The sequence below is a fragment of the Papio anubis genome, chromosome 13, assembly GCF_008728515.1.
Source record: "Papio anubis isolate 15944 chromosome 13, Panubis1.0, whole genome shotgun sequence".
In the NCBI taxonomy this organism is placed as follows: domain Eukaryota; kingdom Metazoa; phylum Chordata; class Mammalia; order Primates; family Cercopithecidae; genus Papio; species Papio anubis.
Genome location: NC_044988.1, coordinates 2,194,239 through 2,210,025, shown reverse-complemented (window position 1 = coordinate 2,210,025; position 15,787 = coordinate 2,194,239). Strand labels below are relative to the sequence as shown.

The following is a 15,787-nucleotide window of genomic DNA, read 5'->3' as shown; positions in this document are numbered from 1 at the left end:
TAAATGATGAGTTAATGGGTGCAGCACACCAACATGTCACATGTATACATATGTAACCAGCACATTGTACACATTTACCCTAGAACTTAAAGTATAATAAAAAAAAAAAGAATTACATGCAAATGTTCATAGAATCTTTACTCATAGTAACCCCAAATTGTAAATAATTGGATTTATTAACAGAAAAATATATAAACAGTACTATTACCATATAATGGAATACAGCTGTACGAGGAAGGAACCGCTAGTGCATGCAGCAACATTGATAAATCTTAAGATTGTGCTGAGCAAAAGAAGCCAGGCACAAGAGGGTAGAGCTGTATTTTATCCTATTTATATAAAATTCTAGGAAAGACATCTAGTCTAGAGGGATAGAAAGAAAGGAGACCATTCATTGCATAAGGCTGGGGGCAGTGGTGTGTGAGGATCCACTGGTTAGAGGAATAAGGGAATTTTTTTATTATGATGGAATGTTCCTTATATAAATGGTGGTGATCTTTACAGAACTGTATAAGTTTTTAGAACCCATCAAAATATACTAAAAATTTGTCTACTTTGCATAAAGTATACCTCTATACAGTTAACTTTTAAAATAATAAAAGTGAGTTTAGGGTCCCCTGTACGTTATGAGACCCAGCAGATTCTCAATTTACTAAATGGCTTATTGACGTCACTAGAGTGTTCATTCCCTTTCTTCCCATATGGCTGTGACCTTGGAAAGTCAGTTCTCCTTTAATATGTCTCAGTCTCCTCATCACCATAATGATGGTAATTACCTACAATCCTTTCTGAAAGAATTTTCTGAGTTAATCTGTGTCCGTTCCTTAATACGTGGCACAGAGTAAGTGAGCAATAGGTAATAATTATCACCATTATGTATTTTACCAGTATTAAAAATCAAAATAAAGGCCTGTGTTCCTTACAAGAGCCTCAAAAAAAGATTGTAACTCATAAAAAGATACATTAGGCCTAAAGGAGATACAGCCATCATGTGATGGAGGTGTGTGAGTTCCTCATAGTATAGTAGCATCAATTTTTCTTTAACTCTCTGATGAGACCGTTTCCAAAAATTTTTAAAGCTGAGTCTTTTATTCTCCTGTCGACTGGCTGACATGACTTAACCCAGTTTGTAAGTGTTGAGTTCCCAATAAATTGCTTTTCCACAAAAAGCTACTGCATGACTTCATGCACCCCCAGCCTTTCTCTCCTGGAAGTTTTAAGAATCCAGAACTAAGCTGGAGTACTGTCAACCTTGGGTATTTTTTGTTACACTCCAGGATAGAAGTTACACACCAGATGTATAAATACTCTAGAGAAAAAGCATTTCAGGTATTGAAGGATAGCACACACCCACCCATTTGCTTTTTTCAGCATATAATGGCCACTTTTGCCCTGAGTTCTGTTTCCCTGCTACACTGGAGGTGATTTCAGTTGTGTCCCATGATGCGTTTTACACAGGAACTGCTTTCTGAGTTATATAGGCAGTAGAATCACATCACAGCAACTTCTAAAATAAAAGAGGATTCAGAGACTGGCAATTGAGTTGGCCCTCATCAGCTGTGGTTTGAATGTGTCCCCCCAAAGTTCATGTGTTGGAAACTTAATTCCTAATGCAACAGTGTTCAGATGTGGAACCTTTAAGGGAGGATTAGGTCATGAGTGCTCTGCCATCATGAATGGATTAATTTCTCTATCACATGAGTGGGTTCATTATCAAGACAGTGACTTTGTTATAAAAGCAGTTCAGGCCTCTCAGGCTCTCTCATGGGCACTGTCTCACATGTGATGCCTTCTGCCATGTTATGATGTAGCAAGAAGTCTGTCACCACATGTGGCCCCTTGATCTTGGATGTTCCAGCCTCTAAAAGTGTGTGTGTGTGTGTGTGTGTGTGTTTTAATAAGCTTTTATTCTTTATAAGCTACCCAGTTTCTGGTGTTCTGTTAAAACAACACAAAATGGACTAAAACAGCATTCTTCACACATGTTAGGGCCTGAAAAAATCACCACCATCATTTCAAGTAGTAAAGGGAACCCTGCCAGTGTGTAGAGTTCATGGGGGCATGACTTCGGCCAGGTCTTGAGAACTCATCTTCTGGGTTAGTGTAGAATTTTAACAAGGATTCTGAGAGGATACTGAACGCAATTCATAGAGGCCATTTCATATTCCTAAGGGGAACATTTTTATCAGTAATATGGATATGATAGTACTGATGAGGTGAAGTGAAGTTGAGCAGAGTGATGAGACATAGGCAATATTTCATTTGGTAGTATAATTTCTTTTTATATCAAAATTACTGGAACTGGACAAGACATACAATAGTCACAACGTATAGGAAAACAAATATTGAGGTTTATATATAAGTATGCAACAAAAACCATTAAGTTGCCAACAGTTTAAACTGTCAAACCTTTTTCCCTCACTAATACTTTATATATACATCTTTTTAATGGAGAGTGGGGGACTCAGCCTCTTATTTGTCCATTTGCATCATATGCTTTGATAACATCCTTGGAAAAAGCAAAATTGAGTGTTCTCATCACCATAAGAGGATGAATAATGTGTGATGCTGGGACTGCAGGCCAAGTGCTTGTCTTCCAGAAGCACCATGTCAGCCACGGGTCCTGGGCAAGATGGTAACTGCTTGGCACGGAGAGCATAAAGATTGATGTCTTCAAACCAACCAACCAGGCAGCCAGCAAAGCCTCAATAGCCAGGATCTAAAGAAGTGGATCAGATTACAGTGTTTGAGCAACTTCCTGAACCCATATCTGGAAAGGGCTCTTGAGGCTCCTGGGATTTCTGGTACCACCTGATTTCTTGGAGACAGTCCAGGACAGGGAAGGATGTGGCATCTAGGTGACCCCTCAGGGGGCTCCATCTTGCAGGTGGTTGTGGTAGTCAGGGACTTGCAGTGGCCTGAGATCATGGCAGGTGCTTCTGCAGGTGGGCTTGTTACACCACTGAAGTTGCTAAATAGTGCTTCTCAGCACTTGCCTTCCCTTCTGTGTTGTCTCCAAGAGCAAAAGTGGCCTCAGTGCCTGAAAGAGAGTAAAAGTGACTGCAGCTGCAGACACGAAGTATGACTTTAGCTCTGAACCACATCCAATTGTGCCCTGCATTAAGCTCAGGCATGTCACACCTGGTCCACAGAGGTTGGTTAAACAAAGGAGTCAGCAAATGACATTTCCAGTGAACACACTAGTAATTTGTTTTTATATTATTCTATTTTTTTTCTTGAAAGAAATGAATACAAGTTTTTAAATTAAGTCCAGCTTAGCCAGACTCTTCGGCATGTTTTTCCAATCTTTTTGTATTATTTAGCTGGAAATTTCCCCCTTACTACTTTTTCTGCATCCCATGAGTGTTTATAATTTTTTTCATCTTCATTTGTTTTTTTGTTTGTTTGTTTGTTTGAGACAGGGTCTCGTCTCTTGTCACCCAGGCTGGAGTGCAGTGGTACAATCACAGCTTATTGCAGCCTTGACCTCTTAGGCTCAAGTGATCCTCCCACCTCAGCCTCACGAGTAGTTGGAACTACAGATGTGCGCCACGGTGCCTGGCTCATTTTTGTATTTTTTGTAGAGACTGGGACTCTCTCTGTTTCCCAGGCTGGTATTGAACTCCTGTGCTCAAGCAATCCTCCTGCCTCAGCCTCCCAACATACTGGGATTACAGGCATGAGCTACCACACCCGGCCTATTTGTCTCCTAAGTATTTTCTATTTTCCCTTGTAATTTCATCTTTGATCTGTTTCTTGCTTAAGGACATGCTGTTTTAATTTCCACAAATTTGTGAATATTCCCATTTTTCTTCTGTTACTCACTTCTAACTTGTATTAGAAGAGGTTTTGTATGATATATATATTTTTTCAATTTTTTTAGGCTTAATTTGGGTACTAACACATAGTCCATCTGGGAGAATATCCCATGTGCACTTGAGATTAATATGTATTCTGTTATGGTTGGATAGTGTTCTGTATATGTCAGCTCTAATTGGCTTATCATGATGTTCAGGTCCTCCCTTATTTATCTTCTGTCTGGTTGTATTATTCATTACTCACAGTAAGGTACTAAAGTCTCCAACTATTATTATACAACTGTATTTCTCCCTTCAATTCTGTCCATTTTTGCTTTATATATTTGGATGGTTTGTTATTAAGTATATAAATGTTTATAATTTTTATATCATCTTGTTCTATTGAATCTTTTTATTAATATATAATCTCCTTTGTCTCATGTAAATGTCTGATTTAAACTTTATTTTGTGTGATAATATTACTTGCTATCTTTCAGTTACCACTTGCATAAAATATCTTTTTCTATCCTCTCACTTTTAACCAGTTTGTGACTTTGGAGCTAACGTGAGTTTCTCATAGGCAACATAGAGTTGGATCTTGTTTAATCCATTCTGTGAGTCTCTTGATTGGAGGGTTTGATACATTTATATTTAAAGTAACTACAAATAGGGGGCGCAGTGGCTCACACTTGTAATCCTAACACTTTGTGAGGCCAAGGCAGGGACTTGAGGTCAGGAGTTCGAGACTAGCCTGGCCAACATGGTGAAACCCCATCTCTACTCAAAGTACAAAAATTAGGCAGGCACAGTGGTGGGCACCTATAATCCCAGCTACTCAGGCTGAGGCAGGAGAATTGCTTGAACCCAGGAGGCAGAGCTTGCAGTGAGCTGAGATTGCACCATTGCATTCCAGCCTGAGCGACAGAGTGAGACTTTATCTCAAAAATAATAATAAATAATAAAGTAATTACTAATAAAGAGAAACTTCTATTATTTTGGTATTTGTTCTCTATATACCTTAGAGCTTTTTGTTCCTTATTTTCTGCATTAGTCATCTTTTGGGTTAATTTTTTTATAGTGAGACATTTAAATTCCCTTCTCATTCCCTTTGTGGACATTCTCTACCTACTTTCTGGTTACCATGGGCATTACAATTACCTTCCTAAACTTATAACAGTCTAATTTATAGAATGTTATAACTTACAAGTTAACATACATACAAAACAGCTTAACAACATACAAAAAACCTTCTCCTATAAAGCTTTATTTCCACTACTTTTCAGTTGTTGATGTCACAAAATTATATATTTATGCATTTTGTATCTAAAAACACTAGTAATTTTTTTAAACATTAGTCTCATAAAAGTCATGTAGAAAACAAAAAGTTACAAACCAAAGTTATAGTAACACTTTTATGATTGTCTGTATATTTCCCTTTTTCAGAGATCTTTATTTCTTCATATGGCTTTGAGTTAACTATGTTTCATTTAAGCCTGAAAGACTCCTTTTAGGATTTCTTGCAGGGAGGCCTATTTGTAATAAATGCTTCTAGCTTTTGCTTATTTACGTGTGTGTATATATATGATACAGAACCTGGTTTTTTATATACAGTGAAATGTGTACTACAGTCAAGCAAATTAAAAGACCCATCATCTTACATACTCTCTTTTTGTGGGAATAGCACCTAAAATATACTGTTAGCAAAAATTCCAAACACATATTACTGTATTCCTCATGCTGTACATTAAATGTCTAGACTTATTCTACATATCTGCAAACTTGATATCCTTTGACTCACCTCCTCTCATTTGCTCCTCACTCCTACTAACCCCCCCACCACCATTTTATTCTCTGTCTCTATTCAACTTTTTTTTTTACATTCTACATATAAGTGAGTGAGATCATGCTGTATTTTTCTTTCTGTATGTGGCTCATATCACTTAGCATAATGTTCTCCAGGTTCGTTCATGTGTGGCAATTGACAGCATCATTTTTAAGGCTAATATTCCATTGTATGTATGTGTATACATATCCCACAGTTTATCCATTTACCCATTGACATTTGGATTGTTTATATTATGGCTATTGTGAATAATGCTGCATTGAGCGTTGGTGTGCAGATATCTCTACCAAGTGCTGATTTAATGTTCTTGCAGGTATATACCAAGCAGAGGGATTTTTGGGTCAAATGGTAATTCTATTTTTAATTTTTAACGAAACTGCCATACTGTTTTCTGTAATGGCTATCCTAGTTTTCATTCCCACTAACAGTACACAAAAGTTCCCTTTTTTCTATACCCTCACCAACACTAGCTATCTCTTGTCTTTTTTTATTATAACCATTCTAACAGGTGTGAGGTGATATCTTATTGGGGTTTTGATTTGCATTTCCCTGATGATTACAGATGTGGAGCACATTTTTTGTATCCTTGTTAGCCATTTGTATGTCTTTGGAGAAATGTCTATTCAGGTCCTTTGCCCCGTTTTTAATTGGGTTCTTTATCTTTTCATTTTGAGTTTGCAAGTTCTTTATATATTTTGAATACTAACCCCTTATCAAATGTATGGTTTGCAATTTTTTTTTTTTTTTTTTGGTAGTCTGTAGGTTACCTTTTTATTTTGCTCGGGTTTTTTTGTTTTTTGTTTTCTGTTTTTGTTTGTTTGTTTTGGCTATGCAGAAGCTTGAGCTTATTTTTGCTTTTATAGACTGAGCTTTTGGTGTGATGTCCAAAGAAAAATTTCCAAGGCCATTATCAAGAATCTTTCCCCCATTGTTTTCTTCTGGGACTTTTATGGTTTCAGGTATCCCATTTAGGTCTTTTATCCATTTTGCATTGAGTTTGTGTATGGTATATGATAAGGGTTTGATTTAATTCTTTTGCATGTGGATATCCAGGTTTCCTGTTACCATTTATTAAAGAGACTATCCTTTCCTCATTGTTCATTTCTTGGGGACTTTGTTGAAAATTAGTTGACCACATATATTTGGATTTCTTTCTGGGCTCTGTATTTTGTTCCATTGGTCAATGTTTCTGTTTTCATGTGGCTTTGATTGCAATACTTTTGTACAGAATTTGAAATCAGGAAGTATGATGCCTCCAACTTTTTCTTTCTTTGCCAGAATTTTTTTGACTATTCAGGGTCTTTCTAGCTTGCAATCATGTTCAACATATGTAAATCAATCAATGTGATACATCACAATAACAGAATGAAAGATAAAAACCACATAGTCATCTCCATTGATACAGAAAATGTATCTGACAGAGTCCACCTTACTTTCTCAGTAAAAACTCTCAACAGTTTAGGTATAGAAGAAAAGTTGCTCAACATAATGAAGGCCATTCATGAAAAACCCAGAGCTAACATAATAATCCATGGGAAAAACCTAAAATCTTTTCCACTAAGATCTGGTACAAGGATCTGTTTTTCTTCTCAATTGCTGTGGGCGTCTTTTGTGGTTCCAAATGAATTTTAGAATTGCTTTTACTATGTCTCTGAAAAATTACATTGGAATTTTGATAAGGATTATGTCAAAACTGTATATTGCTTTGAGTAGTATGGACACTTTAACAGTATTAATTGCTCCAACTTGGTACCCTTTGACTTATCTCCTCTTATTTGCTCCTCACCCCTCAAAACCACCTGGTAACCACCATTTTATTCTCTGACTTTATGTATTCAATTTTTTTGGGGGGGGGGGTTTGTTTTGTTTTTTTTACATTCCACATATAAGCGAGATCATGCTGTATTTTTCTTTCTGTGTGTGGCTCATATCACTTAGCATAATGTCTTCCAGGTTTATTCATGTATGGCTAATGACAAGATCCTTTTTAAGCCTGAATAACATTCTATTGTATGTATGTGTACCAGGAACATAATACATCTTTCCATTTATTTGGGTGTTCAATTTCTTTTATTAATGTTTTATAGTTTTCAGTGTACAAATCTTTCGCTTTTTGGTTAAATTTATTCCTAAGTTTTTTTTTTTTCTTTTTTATGTGATTGTGTGTTCTCAAATTTTTTTTGGATAGGTCATTAGTGGTATACAAAAATGCAACCCATTTTTGTATGTTGATTTTATATTCTGCAACTTTACTGAATTTGTTTATTCTAACAGTTTTCTGGTGGAATCTTTGGAGTTTTCTTCATATAGGATCATGTTAACTGCAAATAGAAATAATTTTACTTCTGCCTTTCTGACTTATATGCATTTTATTTATTTTTCTTGCCTGGTTGCTCTTGCTGTTACTTCTAGTACTACTTGAATACAAGTGTTGAGAGTGGGCATCTTTGCCTCATCTTAGAGGAAATCTTTCTTAAATCTTAGAGGAAAGCTATCTGTTTTCCCCCATAGATTATGATGTTGGCTATGGGCTTTTCCTAAATTTCCCTTACCATATTGAGGAAATTTCCTTTTATACTTATGTTGTTGAGAGCTTATAATCAAGAAATTATATTGAATTTTGTCACATGCTTTTTCTGCATCAATCGAGATCAAGTGGTTTTTATTTTTTATTGTTTTAATGTGATGTATCACATCGATTGATTTGCATGTCTTCAATCAGCCTTGCATGCCACAGATAAATCCCACTTGGTCATGCTGTATAATCATTTTGATCTATTGTTGAATTCAGTGTGTGAGTATTTTATTGAGAATTTTTGCGTCTATGCTCATCAAAGATACAGGCCTATAGTTTTCTTGCACTGTCTTTGGTTTCATTATCAAGGTAATGCTGGCACCATAAACATGTCTTTTGTAGTACTGCTTCTAGTTATATTTTTGGAAGAGTTTAAAAAGGATTGGTATTAATTCTTCTTTGAATGTTTGGTAGAATTCAGCCACGATGGCATCTGGTCCTGGGCTTTTCTTTGTCAGGAGGTTTTAATGTCTCCTTCAGTGTCTGTATTTGTTATCAGTCTGTTCAGGGTTTTCATTTCTTTCTGATTCAATATTGGTAGGCTGTATTTTTCTAGGATTAATCCATTTTCCCTTGTTTATCCAGTTTGGTGGCATGTAATTGCTTATAATAATACCCTGTGATCCTTTTTATTTCTGAGGCATTCATTGTAATATTTTCATTTATTTGAGTCTCTTTCTTTTTCTTATGCTATGAATTTATTGGTTTTATTTTTTAGAGAAACCAGCTATTAGGTTTTTTTTTCCTATACTTTCTCTGTTTCTTATTTGATTTATTTCTGCTCTGGTCTTTATTATTTCTTTCCTTCTGCTAACTTTGGTTTTAGTTATTCTAGCTCCTTAAGGTGTAATGTTAGGCTATCTCCATCTTTCTTTTTAAATGTAGCCATTTATGGCTATAAACTTCCTGCTTAGAACTGCTTTTGTGGTATCCTGTAAGTTTTAATATGTTGTATTTCCATTTCTGTTTGTCTGAAGATATATTTAACTTCTCTTTTGATTTCTTCTTTGACCCATTGATTTTTGGGAGTGTGTTGTTTAATTTCCACATATTTATTAATTTTCCAGTTTTCTTCCTGTTATTTCTAGTTTCATACCATGGTGGTTAGAAATGATACTTGATATAATTTCAGTCTTCTTAAATTTTTTGAGACATGTTTTGTGTCCTAACATATGATCTATCGTGGAGAATGTTTCAGTTCATTTGAGAAGAGTGTGTGTTCTGCTACTGTTGGGTGGAATGTTCTGTGTATGTTCATTCAGTCTGTTTGGTCTAATGTGTAGTTCAGGTTCAATATTACCTTGTTAATCATCTGTCTGGTTGATCTCTCCAGTTTTGAAAGTAGGGTATTCAAGTCCCTACTATCATTATATTGTTGTCTATTTCTCTATTTATGTCCATTAATATTTGATTTACATATTTTGGTGTTCCAATGTTAGGTACATATATATTTACAATTATTATGTCCTCTTGATGCCTTTATGTTATGAACTTCTTTGTCTCTTGTGACAGTTTTTGACTTGAAGTCTATTTTGTCTGATGTTAGTATAGCAACTCTTGCTCTTTTTTGGTTGTTATTTGCATGGAATATCTTTTTCCATCCCTTCATTTTCAGCCTATGTATGTCTTTCTAGTGAATTCTTATAATTTTATGTTTCTTTGGCATTTATTCTAAATCTAGGTTGGACTTCCTCATACTAGAAGCAGGCATCAGTCACCCCTGCAACAATTTCTAGTTCTCTACCTCTTTATTGTTCCTCATCATGGTTGATACAGGTATCTTCCTTATACAACCACCTCCTGGTGACCACCTCCCTACGGGACAGTAGATACAGTGTTCTTGCTTTGTACCACTGACCCCTACACCCCACATGGACCATACAGATATGTCGTGACCACCTCTATGTCATAACTTTCCTTCATGGAACTCATGCCTGATTGCTCTATACCTACCAGTTAGAAGTCTCTGTGAGAAAACTTCTTGAGTAACACCCTGGGCCCCAATAAATGGCTCAAACCACAGGTCCATGTGTCTCTCTTTTGCTCCCCACCTACTGGTTGTATATGCATGTCCCAGATGGCTCCCCAGTTCGCACTGGTCCTATGAGGCATGCTTCCCTCTTCTCTCTGGGGTCAGGAAGTAATAAACTACTTCTGTTACTTCCTGTGTTTTGTTGAGTTGCCTCCTCTGTGTCTCACCTAACCAACACACAGTAAAATAAATTCTTTCCTGGTCAGGGCTCTCCTAGAGAGTGGCTGTCTTGGCAGGAATAAGCTGAACACAGGACAGACAAGAGCATCTGCCAGTATAAACAAGTTTCCTGTGAGAGGGACACCTGACCACAGGTCAAACACTTAGGCATTAGACTGTCTGCCAGAGTAAAGAAGTATCCTAAGAAAAGTACAATGTAAACATCCATCACCAAATCCTTTGAAGTCCCATCATAAAAGAGCTAAAGTCTCTATAAACTCTCTTGAGCGAGACCTCAAGAGCAAATTAGAAAGAAGAAACACACACACACAATAGTCCTTAAAGCTAAAGTGAGCTTCTTACAGGCAGCATATAGTTTGATCTCATTTCATTATCCATTCAGCTACTTTATGTCCTTTGATTGGTGAATTTAGTCCATTTACATTCAAGGTTATTATGGATAGGTGAAGATACACTGTTGCCATTTTGTATTTTGTTTTCTAATTGTTTATGAGCTCTGACTTTGACTTTGGGTGGCAGAGTGCAGTAATGACATGGCTCAGGGAATGAACAGGTGCTTTAGAGGCTCAGGCCCCAGAGTGTGGGGCAGAGAATCAATTTAGGTCATAAGAGCATCAGAGTGCAGCAGCAAGCCAGGCCCCAGGGAACAGGACACCACACAATGGTGACTCCAAATCTTGGGATGGTGGAACATCATAGTAGCTCAGGCTCTGGTAGACAGGCTACAGTGGCGGCAAGTACCCAGGAGTGGCAGGGCACAGCTATAGTTCATGCCCCAAGAGGCAGGTGCCACAAAGATGACTCCATTCCCCATGTGGAGCACCTCAGCAGCTTAGATTGCAAGGAGTGATTCTAGTTCCTAGGGAGCCATCACACAACACAACTGCAGTTTTGGTTCCTGGGGAGCGGGCTGCACAGCTCATTTGAGGTTCTGGTTTCTGGGTAGCCATGGGGTACCATGACACTTCAGCCTCAGGAGGTGGGACTGCACAGCATAGCCACAGCTACAGTTTCCAAAGAGGTGGGGCACTGTGTCAGCTCAGCCCCAGGAAGTGGAGCTGCATCACTTAGCCACAGTTCTGATTCCCAGCAAGGCATTGACTCCACTCATGCCCAGAAAGGCCAGACACAGCAGCAACTGGGACCCAGGAGGATGGAGCAGCTCTGTAGTAGTCTGGCCCTAGGGAGTGGGGTACAGCAGCAACTCAGCTTAAAAATGGTGCATCACTGTGCAACCCAGGCTCTGGGGCTATGGGGTACAGTGGCAGCAAGCCCCGGGAATGAAGGGCACAATGTTTTCTAAGGTCCCTGAAGTAGAGCACAGAGCAGCAGTGGCTCCAGTTCTAAGATGTCATGGCACCATAACGGCTCAGGCCATGGAGAAAGGGTGCAGCTGCAGCTCCCTCTTTGGGAAAAGCACCAGGAACATCTAGTCATTCATCTTTCTGTCATATCTCCATCCAGATATAGGATTCTTGGTTGAAAGAGTTTTTTTTTTTTTTCTTCAGCATTTTGAACATATCAATTCACTGCCTTCTGGCCTCCAAAATTTCTGCTGCTGATGTTATTGGCATACCTTGTGATATGGTCAAGATGTCTGTCTCCTCTAAATCTCATGCTGTAAAAAGAATAATAAGCAAGAAAAAAATAAAATAAATCTCATGTTGTGATGTGATTCCCCATGTTGGAGGTGGGGCCTGGAGGGGGAGGTGATTGGATCATATGGGTACATTACTCATGAATGCTGTAGCACCATCCCCTTGGTGATAAGTGAGTTCTTACTCTGAGTTCACACAAGATCTAGTTGTTTAAAAGTCTGTGGCTCCTCCTCCTTCTGTGTCATGGGAGGGACCGAGTTGGAGGTAATTGAATAATGGAGGCAGTTATCCCCATGCTGTTCCCGTGATAGTGAATGAGTTCTCATGATATCTGATAGTTTTATAAGGGGCTTTCCCCCCTTTGCTTGGCACTTCTCCTTCCTGCTGTCATGTAAAGAAGAACGTTTGCTTCCCCTTCCATCAAAACTGTAAGTTTCCTGAGGCCTCCCAAGCCATGCGGAACTGTGAGTCAGTTAAACCTCTTTCCTTTAATAATTACCCAGTATTCAGGCAGTTCTTTATAGCAGCATGAGAACAGACTAATACACCCACCTTGAGTGGCCATCACCACCAGCATGAATATACACAGAGGGCGCACACAGTCCTGTGCTCATCAGCATCCCACCCCTGTGCTAACACCACAACCGGCATGAATGTGCACACAATTGCTGGCAGGGGCCTCCACCCTACCCCCACACCATACTACCATGACCACTTCTGTGAATGTCCACAGAGACGCTCACAAACTGGCACCCGCTGGCACCATGCTGCAGCTGATGAGCATGGACCACACTGTGCTGTCACTGTCACTGCTGCTAGCACATGCAAATGAGGATGGATCCTGCTGCCACCACCCTACGAAGTGCTTTGGCTGGGACCTCCCATCATAGTATTGTGACCTGTGGTCTGGGAGCACCTCAGCCCCTCCAGCGCAGCAGGTTCCAAATGTCAAGGAGCCAGAGAACAAAGCTAGGGCCTGATGTAAGTCTCCGAGAGTTAGAGCATGCAGTCCAGGAGTCCTGAGGTGAGTCTTGGTCCCCTAAAATTTTCCAGTAACAAAGCCAGTCAACTCAACCCACCTTATGCCAAAATCAAACCCCTAAGGTCATCAAATAGGCATGTTCTCACTCATAGGTGGGAATTGAACAATGAGAACACTTGGACACAGAGTGGGGAACATCACACACTGGGGCCTGTGATGGGGTAGGGGGATGGGGGAAGGATAGTATTAAGATAAATACCTAATGTAAATAACAAATTAATGGGTACAGCAAACCAACATGGCACATGTATACATATGTAACAAACCTGCACGTTGTGCACATGTACCCTAGAACTTAAAGTATAATTTTAAAAAGAAAAAAATCTAAAAGACAACAACTTAAAAGACTGAAAGAACATCAGCCCACGAAGATGAGAAGGAACTAGTGCAAGAACTCTGACAACTCAAAAAGCCACAGAGTGTCTTCTTTCCTCCTAACGACTGCATTAGTTCTCGATCATGGTTTTTAACCAGGCTTAAATGACTGAAATGACAGAAATAGAATTCGGAATATGGATAGGAATGAAGATTATTCAGGAGAACGATGAAACTCCATCTCAGGAAGCCGAAGCTAAGATTTGCAATACAACAGTGCAGGAGTTGACAGGCAAAATGGCCATTATAGAAAAGAACATAACTCACTTCATAGAGCTGGCAAACACACTACAAGAATTTCATAATTCAATGCACGAAGGCTGCAGAAGATAGAATATTGCTGAACAGTGAGTGTTGCTGTCTGATTCTTGCTCTGGAAGCTTCGTCTCAGGGGTGTACCCTGCTGTGTGAGGTGTGAGGTGTTGGTCTGCACCTAGTGGGGGATGTCTCCCAGTTTGGCAGATCACGAGGTCAGGAGATCAAGACCATCCTGGTTAACACGGTGAAACCCCGTCTCTACTAAAAATACAAAAAAATTAGCCGGGCATGGTGGCTGGCGCCTGTAGTCCCAGCTACTCAGGAGGCTGAGGCAGGAGAATGGCCTGAACCTAGGAGGCGGAGCTTGCAGTGAGCCTAGATCTCCCCACTGCACTCCAGCCTGGGCCACAGAGCGAGACTGTCTCAAAAAAAAATGAAATAAAATAAAAAAGAAAAAGAAAAAGATATACTTAGAAAACCTGGATGATTAGAATTTTTAAAAACAAATGTTAGTCTTTTCCTCCAGTATCTATTAAAGTGTTTTTCAGTGTCAACAGTAAAGTTTTATACCTTGATTCATATATACTGCACTAGTTTACTGTTACCATTAATCTTTTTTCTTGCTAATCAGAACTTATTCTTATCATTGCTATATAAAATAACCTGTTAGTATCAACCATGCGAGTGTATGTGTGTTACTAAAAAGAGTGTCATAAAATACTGTTCTGAGAGGTTTCTAATTTTGTTCCTGATTTCAGAAGCATACCACATAAAGTTTAAGCAAGCTCATCTCTAAGAGATGCATAATTTGTGGATAATGGTTTTCTTATTTGGGATTGTGTGTACTTCAGGCATTATGTAATACTGAACAGCTTACTTGCTTTTTCTGTTTTTTCCCCCAGAGATAAACTCTGAGGATCACAAATATTATTCTTTTATGTTAATAATGGATTCCATTTTCTAGTATTTGTTACATTTTACAGCTTTATTCACCAAGCTGTTTATATATTTTTGTGGCAGCTCTAAAAGGCACACTTGTAACATGACAGTCCAAATTTTTCCCTTTATAAACTTTATATTACAAAATTTTCCAACACATAAAGAGCAAGTAGTCAATAAGCATGTCCATAATCTAGAAGTAGATGTTCTTAACATTTTGCCATACTTGCCATTTCTAATGTTTTTTCTTTTTGAGACGGAGTCTCACTCTGTTGCCCAGGCTGGAGTGTAGTGGCCGGACCTCAGCTCACTGCAAGCTCTGCCTCCCGGGTTTTCACGCCATTTTCCTGCCTCAGCCTCCCGAGCAGCCAGGACTACAGGCGCCGCCACCTCGCCCATCTAGTTTTTTGTATTTTTTAGTAGAGACGGGGTTTCACCGTGTTAGCCAGGATGGTCTTGATTCTAATTATTTTTTTAAAAGAACTTACAAACGGGCTGGGCGGGTAGGTCACGCCTGTATACCCAGCACTTTGGGAGGCCGAGGCAGGCGGATCACTTGAGGTCTGTTGTTCCAGACCAGCCTGGCTAACATGGTGAACCCCCGTCTCTACTAAAAATACAAAAATCAGCTGGGCGTGGTGGCGCGCACCTGTAGTCCCAGCTACTTGGGAGGCTGAGGCAGGAGAATCGCTCGAACCCGGGAGGCGGAGCTTGCAGTGAGCCGAGATCGCGCCACTGCACTCCAGCCTGGCGACAGACCGAGACTCCGTCTCAAAAAAAAAATAAAAACCAAAAACTTACAAGCATAATACAATCCTAAACACTTAAATATACATCTCTTTATGAATAAGCAAGATTACCTACATAATCCTAATGTTGCCACAATTCTAATTTCCAGTCCGTATACAAATTTTCCAATTGTTTTCAAACGTCTTCCGCAGCTCTCGCTTTCTGCAACCACACGCTGCATTTGCTGTTATGTCCTCAAGTCTAACCCACAACCTCTGGGGCTCTGACAGAACCCGGGCTCCAGTTATCAGGACCGTCCATGTTATTTCTCCGTAAATCTCGGGGGAAAAACAAAAACAAAAGACACCGAGAGCTGGCGCCGTACTTCCTGTCAAACTTAGGTTAGGGGTTACCGCGCA

At 39.1% G+C, this 15,787-nt stretch overlaps 1 protein-coding gene and 1 long non-coding RNA gene across 2 annotated transcripts in view; one reads left to right on the top strand and one right to left on the bottom strand.

The window, feature by feature from the left end:
* Nucleotides 1-15,787, top strand: part of ZNF510 (zinc finger protein 510) — a 47,363-nt gene that overhangs the window by 8,338 nt on the left and 23,238 nt on the right. The window lies entirely within an intron of this gene.
* LOC101023347 lies at nucleotides 2,257-15,767 on the bottom strand. The gene is made up of 3 exons (XR_001895467.3): nucleotides 15,504-15,767; nucleotides 10,169-12,045; nucleotides 2,257-3,040 (listed from the first exon to the last, which is right to left on the bottom strand). It is a non-coding gene; the product is annotated as an uncharacterized LOC101023347 (long non-coding RNA).